We start from the raw sequence: 12,950 nt of genomic DNA on the forward strand, positions 1-12,950 counted from the left end.
TGCAATTCCAGGAAAAGGCTCCTTTCAACAAGATTAGCCAGGAAGGATGGAGTGAACAGCCCTGACCCAGGGAACAGAGTCTCCTCCAGGGAACAACATCACCCTCAGGCACTGCAATCAATTCCTTTGACAGGAATAATTAGGCTTTATTTTTTTTAAAGACTCCATCATTTCCCACTCCTCACTCAGTGGCCTGAATAAGCAGTTGAGGGGACATTAGCAAGCATTGTTCTGGGTTCTTAAATATTTGATGATAGCAGCTTTCTGGAGCATCTCGGCTGTAGAACAGCTTTGGTTCTTTACTGGACTTCTTTGTAACAATGAAGAGAAAGGGAAGTAATTTCTTTTTTTGGATTTATTTGTTTAGAATTTTCCCCATTACATGTAATGCCAGGGGCATTCTCTCCTCCATGATCCCTGGAAGTCAAGAGATGGAACATGGGCTCCAGTCACAAATAATCATATCTAACCTGTGGACCCATGCTGAAATTTGGTGTTTATATAGGCTATGCTTACAGAATGCCAGAATCACTGAATCTGAGAACTTAAAGGGACCTGAGAAGCCATCCTTAAAAGGTATCCCAACTATCTTATGTACCTGATGAGTGGTCATCTAGCCTCTGCTTGAAAATATCAAAAGAAGAGGAAGGAGCTACCACCTCCCAAGGTAGTCCACTATATTTTTGGACAGTTCTCATTGTTGGAATAGTTTTCCTGAAATTGAACCTAAATTTGCCTTCCTTGAGCTCAAACAGAAAATGCCTAAATTTTCTGCTGCATGACAACCATCCAGATACTTGAAGGCAGCTCTCACATCTTCCTTATTTCATCCCTTCTCCCTGCTAAACATTACTCACTTCATCATATGTCATGGGATCAAGCCCTTAGCCATCCTGGTTGACCCTCTCCAAGACACTCTCCAGCTTATTGGTGTTGTTCTTAAACACTAGAGCCCAGAAATGAACAGTCTCCCTATTCTTGAATGCTTTGCCCCTCTTAAAACACACAGCCCAAGCTCTCACTAGCTTTTTTGGTTTCCACATTGCTTTGATGGTTCAGATTGAGCTTGCAGTTCATTTAAACCTCCAGATTTTTTTTCAGCTACTAACTAACCATGGGCTCCTTCATCTTGGACTTGTGAAGCTGATTTTGTTGTACCCAAGGACAAGACTTTAAAGTTATCCCTATTGGATTCAGCCCAGTGTTCTCATCTGTTAAGATCATCTTGAAGCCCAACTTGTCATACAGTATGTTAGTTATCCCTCCCAGCTTAATGTCACCTACAAATCTAATGAGCCTACCATCTATGCCTTTATCCAAGTCATTGATTAAAAATATTTAGCAGTACCAGCCAAGCCCAGATCCCCATGGTGTTCCATTGGAAACCTCTTGTTGTATTGACACTGGACCATTCACAACCACACTTGGAATCCTGAATCCATCTAATTATCATTAGTAGTTCACATTCCTCCATCTTCTCCACCAGAATATTATGTGATACTTTATCAAATTTTTTCTGCAATCTAGGTAAATGACTTCTACAACATTCCCCCATTCAATTTTGTCAAAAGGAAATGAGGTAAGTCTGCTATGACCTATTCTTTATAAGGCTAGTCACTGCTTCCCTTTCTACATCTACATCTCCCATCTTTCTACTGGTCCATTCTCCCAGGGTTAGAAGTCAAACTCACTGGCTTATACTTGGTTTTCTGACTGTTCTCTTCCCTTTTTGGAAATTGGGGCAATATTTGACTTTCTCCAATCTTGTATTTCCTCCCCTGTTTTCCATGATTTAAAAAATATTACTGACAGGCTCAGGAAGGAAAGAAACAAGCATTTATTAAGCCAGGCTCTGGCTTAATATTTTACAAATATTATCTCATTAGGTCCTTACAATAACCTTGGGAAATAGGCACTATTATTATCCCTGTTTTCTGGGAAAGAAAACTGGGTCAGACAGAGGTTAATCTTAGACTTGCCCAGAGGCACATAGCTATAAAGTGAGGCAAGATTTGAACTCAGGTCTTTCTGACTCCAATCTATCCAATTTGACATCTAGCAGCAATCACATCTGTAAGTTCTTTCACTACCCAAGGATATAATTAATATGGGCTTGATGACTCGAATTCATGTAGGACAGATAAGTGCTCTCTTATTATCTCTTTACTTAACTTGTGCAGTCATTCCCTGTTACCTGCTTTCATTCTGTCATTTCCAATGAAAAGTTCATTTTCCTTGGCAGAGAATCCTATGTAGACTTCTTGATTTTTAAAAATAAATATTAATTTTTGAAGATGTTTTGTGCGCCTTATGTGCTACTGAGTCCCATGTGCTAAATGTTGGAGGGACTCAAAGATGACTAAGACACAGTTCCTGTGTTCAAGAGGCTTACCCTCTTCTAGAAGAGAGACCTTAAGACATGTATGAGAAGAAGCAATGTTCACCAGCAAATATTCCGGTGGGAAGCTCCCAGCTCAGGAGGTCCAAGCCTCTTTAGCCCAAATCTTTATTGGCTATTGACATTTCCTTTCATAGCTGACTTTCTACTTCTGCTATTTGGAAGTAATGAAACTTTATTTCTTTGAAAATGCAAAATTAAGACTTTTTCTGAAGTCAGGATGGTCTTCCCCTTCCCCACCCCCTTGGAACCCCTACATCCCCCAGTCAAAGTATCGAGTTTACCCCGTATGAGAATGAGGATTTCCCGACATGACCAACCCTTCCCTTCTACTTACTACACGCCAGGCCCTTCTCATTGCTTTATAGTCATTAGGGACATTTCTTAGTGCCCTCTGCTGGTCAAATTAAATTAGAATAATGATCACTCTCCCATTTCATTATCCAAAGGCCCGCAGGTTGCTCTTTGTCCAGGTGGCCTTTCCTTCAATAGATTTCAGACAGGAGGCCCATAGGCCAGTAACCTTACTCAGCTGGGCCTGCAGTTCTGCTAACCTTAAAGGACGGGTGGTTAGGCTTAAGGTGACTGTGCCAAAGGCATCAATGGGCAGTGCTTATTTAGAAGACAGCTTATATAGAGATAGGAGAACTACCAGGTTTGGAAGGAGAGGACCTGGGTTCCAGCCAGCTTCTTTTTACCACCTCTGTGACTTTACACAAATCACTTTGCTTTGGGGAAGCCTCAGTTTCCTTATCTGTAAAATGAGAGCATTGGACTAAGGAGATTTCTAAGATCCTTCTCAGCTCTAGTTGCCAATATCCAGTGAAAAAAAATAATGTTCTCGATCTAACTGATGGAAAGGACTCATTCTTATTTCAGGGAGCAGGACTGGGTGACCAGCAGCTTTGTCTAAGGTGGGTGAAGTTCAGAGGTGTGTGCCTCCTCCCCTCTGGTGGTCTTCTGCTGGCCCTGCTACATTTTTCTTGCTACCTTACATGGTCAAAGGAGATAACCACCTTTTGTCTCCTACAAACCCACCCATCCTCCATTGGCCACTTCTCTGCCCCTTTGTCTCCTCGCCAGCAGTGGTGGGTCAGGGGTCCATCAGCTGTGCCACAGAGGCCTGAGCTGAGCTCCCTGGAGAACAAGCTGCCGCCCCTGCCTCTACCCAATTGTCCCTTGCTGACAGAGGCTTGCACAAAAGCTCTCTGTGATGCCTTTGAAGATGAAGGCTGGTGGGCCATCCCAGACTCCAGGCAAACCCCTCCTTGGCCCTTCAGCCCACCCAACCCCATGGCCTGGGTGTATCTCTCCAGCCGCTCCTTCCCTCCCTCTCCGATCCCAGGACCCAGAACTCCTAGTTATAGCTTTGCCTTCAATTCCTCTTTTCCTCCCATGCATATTCCCTCCTATTATGGACCAGCACATTTGGGTTTAATAATAGTAACTCCCATTTATACTGTTTTAAGGTTTAGAAAGAGCTTTTCTCAGCATGACCCTTAGCCTTTCATTATAGCTACTGGACAAGCACAGTCTATTCCCTTCCAAGAGCAGGCTGCCTGGTGATGCCATTTAAGTTCCAAATGGGATCAGCCAGAGTTGTCTCCGGAGTGTGTCAATTAAGGAAAATACTTAACAAATGAAATGGTATTTGTTGCTTTCCTTCCTTTCTTCCTCCCTCCCTTCCTTTCTTCCTCCCTCCCTTCTTCCTTCCTTCCTTCCTTCTCTCCATTCCCTTCTTTTGCTCTTCTCTTCACTCTTTTTCTTTAATTTCTTCTTGTCCTTCCTCTCCTCTTCTCTTTTTTCTTTCTTTTCTTTTCACAGCCAGCTAGCATAGTAAATATATTTCTTTCTCTCTCTCTCTCTTTTTGTTTGTGGGGCAATGAGGGTTAGTGATTTGCCCAGGGTCACACAGCCAGTAAGTATCAAGTGTCTGAGGCAGGATTTGAACTCAGGTCCTCCTGAATACAGAGCCAGTGCTCTATCCACTGTGCCACCTAGCTGCCCCCTTTGATTTGTATTTCTCTCTTTCTCTCTCTCTCTCTCTTTTTGTGGTAGCATAGTAAATAGAAGCCCTGGACCTGAAGTCAGGAAGATCTGAGTTCAAATCCTGCCTCAGATACTTACTAGCAATCCTGAGTAAACCACTCAACTCTCAGCCTCAGTTTTCCTATCTATAATATGGAGTTAATAAAAGCACCTAGCTCATGGGTTTGTTGTGAGAATCAAATTAGATAATTTACATGAAGTACTTTGCAAACCTTAAAGTGCTATATAAATGCTAAATATTGTTATAAAAATACTCATTTTGTTTTTTGTTTTCATCTTGTTGTTGGTTTGTTGGTGATGGTGATGGTGATTTTTAGAGTGAACACACTGGAGCAAGGAAAATAACTCTACTTTCTTCCATCATTGGGCAATTTATCTTGAAAAGTTTCTTTGAGCCTGGTAGAGTACATATGTTGTTTGAAACAATCGTATGAATGTCTCTCAACACAATTTCAAACCTCTAGACTATTGTTGTTCAGTCGTGTCTGACTCTTCATGACCCCATTTGGGGTTTTCTTGGCAAGGATACTGGAGTGGTTTGCCATTTCCTTCTCCACCTCATTTTACAGATGAGGAAACTGAGGCAAACAGGATTAAGTGACTTGCTCAGGGTAACACGGCCAGGAAGTGTCTGAGATCAGATTTGAACTTGGGAAGATGAGTCTTTTTTATTCCAAGGCTAGTGCTCTATCCATTGTGTCACCTAGCTGCCTTTACCTCTGGACTTTAGCCTCCTAAAGAATGTCCCTTGTCAGCACCACTGTGGTTGGAATTACAGAAGGGCTATTGGAATCAGGATGGTGAGCCATTAATACTCTGAGTTGGTTGCTAACAAAACATGGGTGAAAATTTCAGGTAATAGCACGCCTGTCCCTGGAGGTCACAAAGGGAAAAGGAACTGGATGGAAAGTGATTGTAATGGTTTGTCAGTTCTCTGCTAATTCGTGCACAGCTCTCTCTCTCCCTCCCTCTCTGTCTCTCTCTCTCTCTGTCTCTCTCTGTCTCTCTGTCTCTCTGTCTCTCTGTCTCTCTCTCTCTCCCTCCCTCTCTGTCTCTCTCTCTCTCCCTCCCTCTCTGTCTCTCTGTCTCTGTCTCTCTCTCTCCCTCCCTCTCTGTCTCTCTGTCTCTCCCTCCCTCTCTGTCTCTGTCTCTGTCTCTGTCTCTGTCTCTCTCTCTCTCCCTCCCTCTCTGTCTCTCTGTCTCTCTCTCTCTCTCTCTCTCTCCCTCCCTCTCTGTCTCTCTGTCTCTCTCCCTCCCTCTCTGTCTCTGTGTCTCTGTCTCTCTCTCCCTCCCTCCCCCTACAGTATCCCTGCCCCTCTGTTATTCTTCATCCCAGGCACCACGTCCTCACTGAGTGGTGCTTTCCCTAAATAAAAAGGCAGCTTTTTTCCATTACAGCTTGAAATAAACAGCTGGACTCCTTCACTGGACCCATTAAGATGGGATGAACATACTGATGCACAGCAGTCCCAAATGGGTTTAAAAATAAGGAATTAAAAACACGTTTCTCTCCTTTCTTGGAAGCTCCCCTGCCCCCACCCAATCCATGAAATTCTATGAGCACCTGTAAGTAGTAAGAGGAGCAGTAACTGTGGGAATTGGCCCTAGGGAGGGTGAGGGACACAACCCCTGAGAAGATGGTGTGTGGGGCCAGAGGGAAAGGTGGAATTCATATGGGGACTAAAAAGTCTACTTTGGGTCACTTGGGGACATTCCTGATTCTCACTGGCCTCAGGATGGGCCCTTGACACTAGGTCACCTGATCAGAAAAATGAGAGAGTCCAAGATGTCAGGGGACTAACTCCTGACTCTAGGCCCAAATGACCTTGGACCAATCACTTACCTACTTTATGCCTTAATTTGTCCCATGTGCAGGAGTACCTTAACTCTGAGAAGTCACACAGTCTAATTGATAGGGTGACTTGAAGCCAGCAGGACCTGGGTTCAAATCTTACCTCAGACACTTTCTTAGCTGTGTGACTTCAGGAAAATCCATTAACTTAACTTGAGAGCCCTCAATGGCTTTTGTTTTGGTTTTGTTTTTTATTTGGTTTTTTGTGGGACAATGGGGGTTAAGTGACTTGTCCAGGATCACACAGCTAGTAAGTGTCAAGTGTCTGAGGCAAGATTTGAATTCAGGTCCTCCTGAATCCAAGACTGGTGCTTTATCCACTGTACCACCTAGCTGCCTCCACCCCCACCCCCACCCCAATGGCTTTTTAAGGCCCCTCCCAGATCTAAATCTATGAGCCTTGCTACTAATCTAGGGACCTGAAAGGCTGAAACAGGGAATTGCCATCTAAGCTTCCCTTAGAGAAAGGGTTCCTCACCCTTTCCTGTATCTTCCCCCTTGGGCAGTCTGGAGAAGCCCTCTCAGAATCATGTTTTTAATGAATAAAATAAAATACATTGTATTACAAAGAATACTAAGAGTTGCTAAAAATATTTTTTCTAAAAGCTTCCAGTTAAGTTCTTAATTGGTTAAGAGTCCCTACCCTAGAGAGGAAAATTCTATAAATGCAAAAAATTTGCACCATATAAACAGTCCAGATGTCCTCCAACAATCCATTATCTTAATTAGCACTTCCTATTTATATTATGCCTTTCACATTTGATCCTTGGGGCCATCCCAATAGGGAAAGTATTTTTATCACAGAATCACAGAAGCCAAGAACTAGGAGGGACCTCAAAGGCTAACCTGAATCTGAACAAGAACGGTGCCTTCATCGTACTTGGCAGATGACCATTCAGTCGGTGCTAGGAGGTCTCCTTAACCAGGAAGAGCCTGGCTGCCTGCTTGGTATATACAGTGGAACAAGCGTTGGCTTTGTGGTCAAAGGCCCGGCTCTTCTCCTTAGTAGATGCATGACATTGGGCTTCATCTAACTTTGCTGATTCTTAGCTTCCTCATCTAGAAAACAGACCAGATGACATCCGAGGCCTTTTTCAGCTCTGAGTCAATGATTCTATAGTTCTGAAGACAATCCCTTTCACTCTGGGTCAGTTCTAAGAAGATAATTTTCTTATGCCAAGCCTAAATTGTCTCCTTGCAACTTAGACTTCCCCCTCCTAATTCTGTTTTCTGCAGCCAAGCAAAGCCAGTCTAATAAAAACAATAACAATAACAACAACAACAATAATAAGTTACCATTTATATCATGCTTCAAGGTTTACAGAACTCTTTAAATAGGTTATGTCCTTTGATCCTCACAGCCATCCTGAGAGGTAGGTGCTATTATTATCCACATTTTACACTTGATAAATATGTGCAAAAAGACATCTTTTAAAATAGAAATGGGCTTATGCACTGAGGGAAACATTGGAAGAGTTTTCACCCAGAACACTCTTCCCATTTGAGAAAAGAGCAATGCCAAGTTGGCCCCAGGTCCCAAATCCCTGTAGGGAGAGCTCCACGTAGCTTGGGAAACTCAGTGTGAACCAGGCTTCTGTTCAAGATGGAAGCTAATTGGGGCAGCTAGGTGGTGCAGTGGATAAAGCACCAGTCTTTCTCCTCCTCCTCCTCCTCCTCCTCCTCCTCCTCCTTCTCCTTCTCCTTCTTCTTCTTCTTCTTCTTCTTCTTCTCCTTCTCCTTCTTCTTCTTCTTCTTCTTCTTCTTCTTCTTCTTCTTCTTCTTCTTCTTCTTCTCCTCCTCCTCCTCCTCCTTCTCCTTCTTCTTCTTCTTCTTCTTCTCCTTCTTCTTCTTCTTCTTCTTCTTCTTCTTCTTCTCCTTCTCCTTCTTCTTCTTCTTCTTCTTCTTCTTCTTCTTCTTCTTCTCCTTCTTCTTCTTCTTCTTCTTCTTCTTCTTCTTCTTCTTCTTCTTATCATCATCATCATCATCTTCATCTTCTCATCATCTTCTTCTTCCCATAGTCTCCATTCTAAGCAAACTGGCTGGTTGTAGCCTGTAAAAAAAAATTCCACCTCTAGCCTCAGTATCTTTGAATAGTTTGTCCTCCGTCTCTGAAATGCATTGCCTGCTTGCTTCCACCTTGAGCTTCCTTCAAAATATAGTTCTAGCACCTTCTCCCTGAGGTTTTTTCTGATATTTCCAATTGTTGGTGTTAGTTATGTTTCAAAATTACATCGTGTTTATGTTGTATGTGACCCGACTTCTGCCCAAGCCTGGGATATTTTTCCTTAGAGATAGGCCTGTGACGCCACATACCGTTTTCATGGAGGGAGATGTGACTCCTGATTAGCTGAGAGAGCTCTCTCTGCCAAAGATGTGACACCCCACATGGGATGGGGATGGTCCAGTTTTATCAGTCTCTAGGTTTTCAGGTATTGGAAGGCAAAACATATGTCATGGGCTTGCCCATTTGTCTGTGACACTGGGGAACTCCTCGGTCCACCATTCAAAAGTTTACACTTGCCTTTCTTGAATTTCCTTTCCAAAGTTTCATGTAAATACTTGTCTCTGTGTATTGTATCCTCCTGATAGAATATCAGTTCTCGGGGGACATGGAATTCTTCCTTTTGGGGTTTTTTATCTCCAGCTCTTTTCTGGGTGCCTTACACATAGTAGATACTTAACAAATGTTTGTAGAATTGAATTGAAGTATACTCCTTCAAATTGAACCAATCTCTACCTCATCTTTTCCCTACTCTCTACTCCTCCAAACCCTCCTCCTTTTTCTTCTTAAACACTGCCCTTCCCAGTGTTACCTGCTGGTTTTTCATATTTAAATGTTTCCCTTGTTCTTTGTTTTGTTTGTTTTTTTAATATATTGCCCTTTTTCTGGGAGTTAAGGAACAGATAGAGATTGAGACAAAGAGAGAACTAGAAACAGAGACAGGGGCAGCTAGGTGGCGCAGTGGATAAAGCATGGGCCTTGGATTCAGGAGGACCTGAGTTCAAATCCAGCCTCAGACACAACACTTACTAGCTGTGTGACCCTGGGCAAGTCACTTAACCCTCATTGCCCCACAAAGAAAACAAAAACAAAAAAAAGAAAAAAAGAAACAGAGACAAATAGAGACAGAGAGAGACAGAGAGACAGAGACAGAGAGAGACAGAGACAGAGAGAGACAGAGAAAGAGAGAGACACAGAGAAAGAGACAGAGACAGAGGAGAGAGATTCTGATTTTGTGCCTAGTCTTTCTCAGACTGTTTATACTATAATGGTATCCCCTCCTTAGGACTATTACCCCTTCCCTTTGTATCCAACTTTTTCTCTAGGAACATCTCCTTCCCTCCTCTCCAATCTGAATCTTTTAAGCCTGGAAGCTTCTAGACTAGAACTTCCCATTTCCTAGCTAACTGATACCTCCTTGCCTATGACCACAGGGATGGGAAAGCAATCAGACCTTTCTGAGAGAGATAGCTCCTCTCAGCGTAAGACACTTCTCTGCTGTAATTCCTGAGCTGTGGAGCCACTCTGTTGCATGGAAGGAAGATGGAGCCAGGAGTTCCAACAAGAACTTGATGTAACAATATGCCAAGTCCAGGGAGATCTGATCTTTTGCAAGACCCTCTTGCAGTTCCTCCTCTTGCTACGGTGTGACTGCATTTCTTCCCTGACCTTCCCTTGCCCATTTTGGAGGTGTCAGTCCTGGTCTTAATGCAAGGGGCAGATGCTTCCCCAGCACCCTTCCCTTGTTTTTTCTGCCTCTCCCACTGTGTTCCCTTGGAAGTTTGCAGTTAAGCCCCATGGTCTTCCTTTGTGACAAATTAAAGAGCCTCTGGTGTGTGACTGGCTTTGACTGGCTCATCTGACTTTTCTGCAAAGCCTCTTTAGTCCCAGCAACAGACCCTTATGCCATCTGAAAGGCATTCTGCCATCTCCAACAATGTAATTCTCAGGCGCATCAAAACCATACAAGATTCCTTAAGAGATGTAACAATCAAGACAAGTTTGTCAAGCAAGACAGAAAACAAGGGGATATATGCCCTCGGAAGCTGCTTGCCCCGTCCAAATGGAACACAGATTCCTTGTGGTTGAAGAGGTTGGCCAGATACTCATGTCTGGACATCTGTGCTGATTGCATCAAACCCAGAACACGCAGAGACTCCTGAATGAGATGCACAATCGCTCAAAAAAGTCTTGCCTAAGTATCCATGCAGAAAAACCAAGTAGATAAAGAGAGGAATGGTGATGTAACAGCTAGAGTTCTGATCTTGGAATCAGGAGGAGCTGAGTTCAATTATAAAATGATAAGATGAGCTGCTTTATATGACCCTAAACAAGTCACTTAAACGCTCTAATTTCCTTATCTGCAAAATGGAAGTGGGGGTGGGGTGGGGTAGAAAGGTTCAATCAATCTTAAGAGTGTTGATATGCAGACTGTAATATGCAGTACTGTGGAGAAGCAGTAGAGTCAGTCCATCAATACATACTGAATTGATAATTAATTTATGAAATTATGAAATGGGGGCAGGAATACCTGGTCCTTTGGGTACTAGCCAGGAAAGACCATGATTGATAATGGGAAATGGAGAGGCAATCACACTTTGATAACCACAAAGGGGGCAAGGGTGAACAGCACAGAAAATACAGAACTAAGTGACAAAAGGTAAGGATCCAGAAGCAGATGATGTGGGGATGAGGGGAATGGCAGACTGAAGAAAGGAAGGAAGAATGAGGAAGAGGATGGAAAGGTGATGAGTCACACTTAAGTGACCAAGTGACCATGGATTAGAGTTGGGAGCATTTAAGCAACATGGACCCTTAGGAGATGAAAGAGTGTTGAGGGGTACGAGTTTAAGGCCTTGGGTTTTTGGGGGTTTTTTTGCAGGGAAATGAGGGTTAAGTGACTTGCCCAGGCTCACACAGCTAGCAATTGTCAAGTGTGTGAGGTCAGATTTGAACTCAGGTCCTCCTGAATCCTGGGCCGATGCTTTACCCACTGTGCCACCTAGCTACCCCCAAGGTCTCATTTTTATAGTTTTTTTGGGGGGGGAAACAGATCAACTCCTATCGGTGCCACCTTGGGTTTAGTTCATTAACATATCCAAGTTATCTCAAAATTATCAGTAAAACTTCAAAGGTAGACCTCAGTCCCTTTTTGATGTTCTGCTGCTCTGGAACTGTGGAGGTCTGGAATTTTTTTGGAATTTACATATCAGGGGACCAGAATCCTGACAGTACACCTAGATGGCTTCTACTGATTCATTGTATATTACCAGGATGTGAATTTTAGTTAAGATATGGTACGATTTATGTCCTTGCTCTTCCACTTGCTAATTGTGTGACCTTCAACATGCCACTTAATCTCTTTCGAAATCAATCTCTTCACCTGTAAAATGGGAATAATAGCACCTACTATCTCTCACACATTTGTGAGGAACATATTCAATAATATATGGAAATTGCTTTGTAAGACTTAAAGCTCTATATGTCAGCTATTCAGAAGTCATCTTAGTTCTCTACAGTTTCCTAATCTGTAGAATGAAAGGATTGGACTAGATAAGAGAGAGACAGAGACAGAGAAAGAAACAGAAACAGAGAGATGAAGACAGAGAGGGAGACAGAGACAAGAGAAAGAGAGAGTGACAGAGAGAGACAGAGACAGAAACAGGGATATGATAGAGATGAATAGTTAGGTAGGTAGAAGTGGATAAATAGAGATGGATAGATAAGAATAGATAGAGATAATAGATGATAGAGGTGAATAAAGATGGATGGATCAATGATGACTACCTATAGAAATGGATAGGTAGATAAAGATAAACAGATGGATAAAAAGGTGATCGAGATGAATATATATATAGATAGATGTGGATAGATTAGATGAGGGGGATGAATAGATAGACAGATAGATAGATAGATAGACAGACTGACAGACAGATGGACTATTTATTAAGCATTCCCTGTGTGTTAGGCACTGTGCTAAGTGCTAGGGATACAAATACAAGCAGAAAAGACAATCCCTACCCAAAAGGAGTTTACATTCTAATGGGGAAGGTGACACCAAAAAGGGAATTTGCCCCAAATCCAGTATGTTATCACAGGATCACATCTCCAAAGTTAGAAGAGATCTCAGAGACCATCCAGTCCACTGGTCTGAATTTAAATATGAACAAACTGAGGTCCAGGAATGGTGAAGTGATCTGCCAAGGCCACAAGGACAATGAGTGTCAGAGGTGGGATCTGAGGTCACATTCTCTGATTCTGGCCCCAGTGTTTTCTTTCCGTGGTACCATGCTGCCTCTGCAGGCCCACAGATTTCTAGTCACAGCTTCCGGTGATGGATTAACTTGGTTGTAAGTTTTATTTGCTCAGAACAGCAAATGCAATACATGTTAAGTGTAGTCTCCAATGCCTCCCTGTTCAGATCCCCGAGCAGCTCCGAAGCTCCTTTCTGAGAAAAATCTTCTTTCTGTTTTCAAGTGGAATAGATAGCTGTCCTCTGGGCAATGCAAACACCCACATTTTCACAGCAGAATGGGAACATTGCCTTCACTCAAGCTTATAGATTCCACTTTATTCAAGGCCCCTAGAATAGAGGATGCTTCAGGCACTCAGAGCCTCCCGGCTGTACAACTACCACCCAGCACTTGCCA

Source organism: Dromiciops gliroides, chromosome 4 (genome assembly GCF_019393635.1).
Source record: "Dromiciops gliroides isolate mDroGli1 chromosome 4, mDroGli1.pri, whole genome shotgun sequence".
NCBI lineage: Eukaryota > Metazoa > Chordata > Mammalia > Microbiotheria > Microbiotheriidae > Dromiciops > Dromiciops gliroides.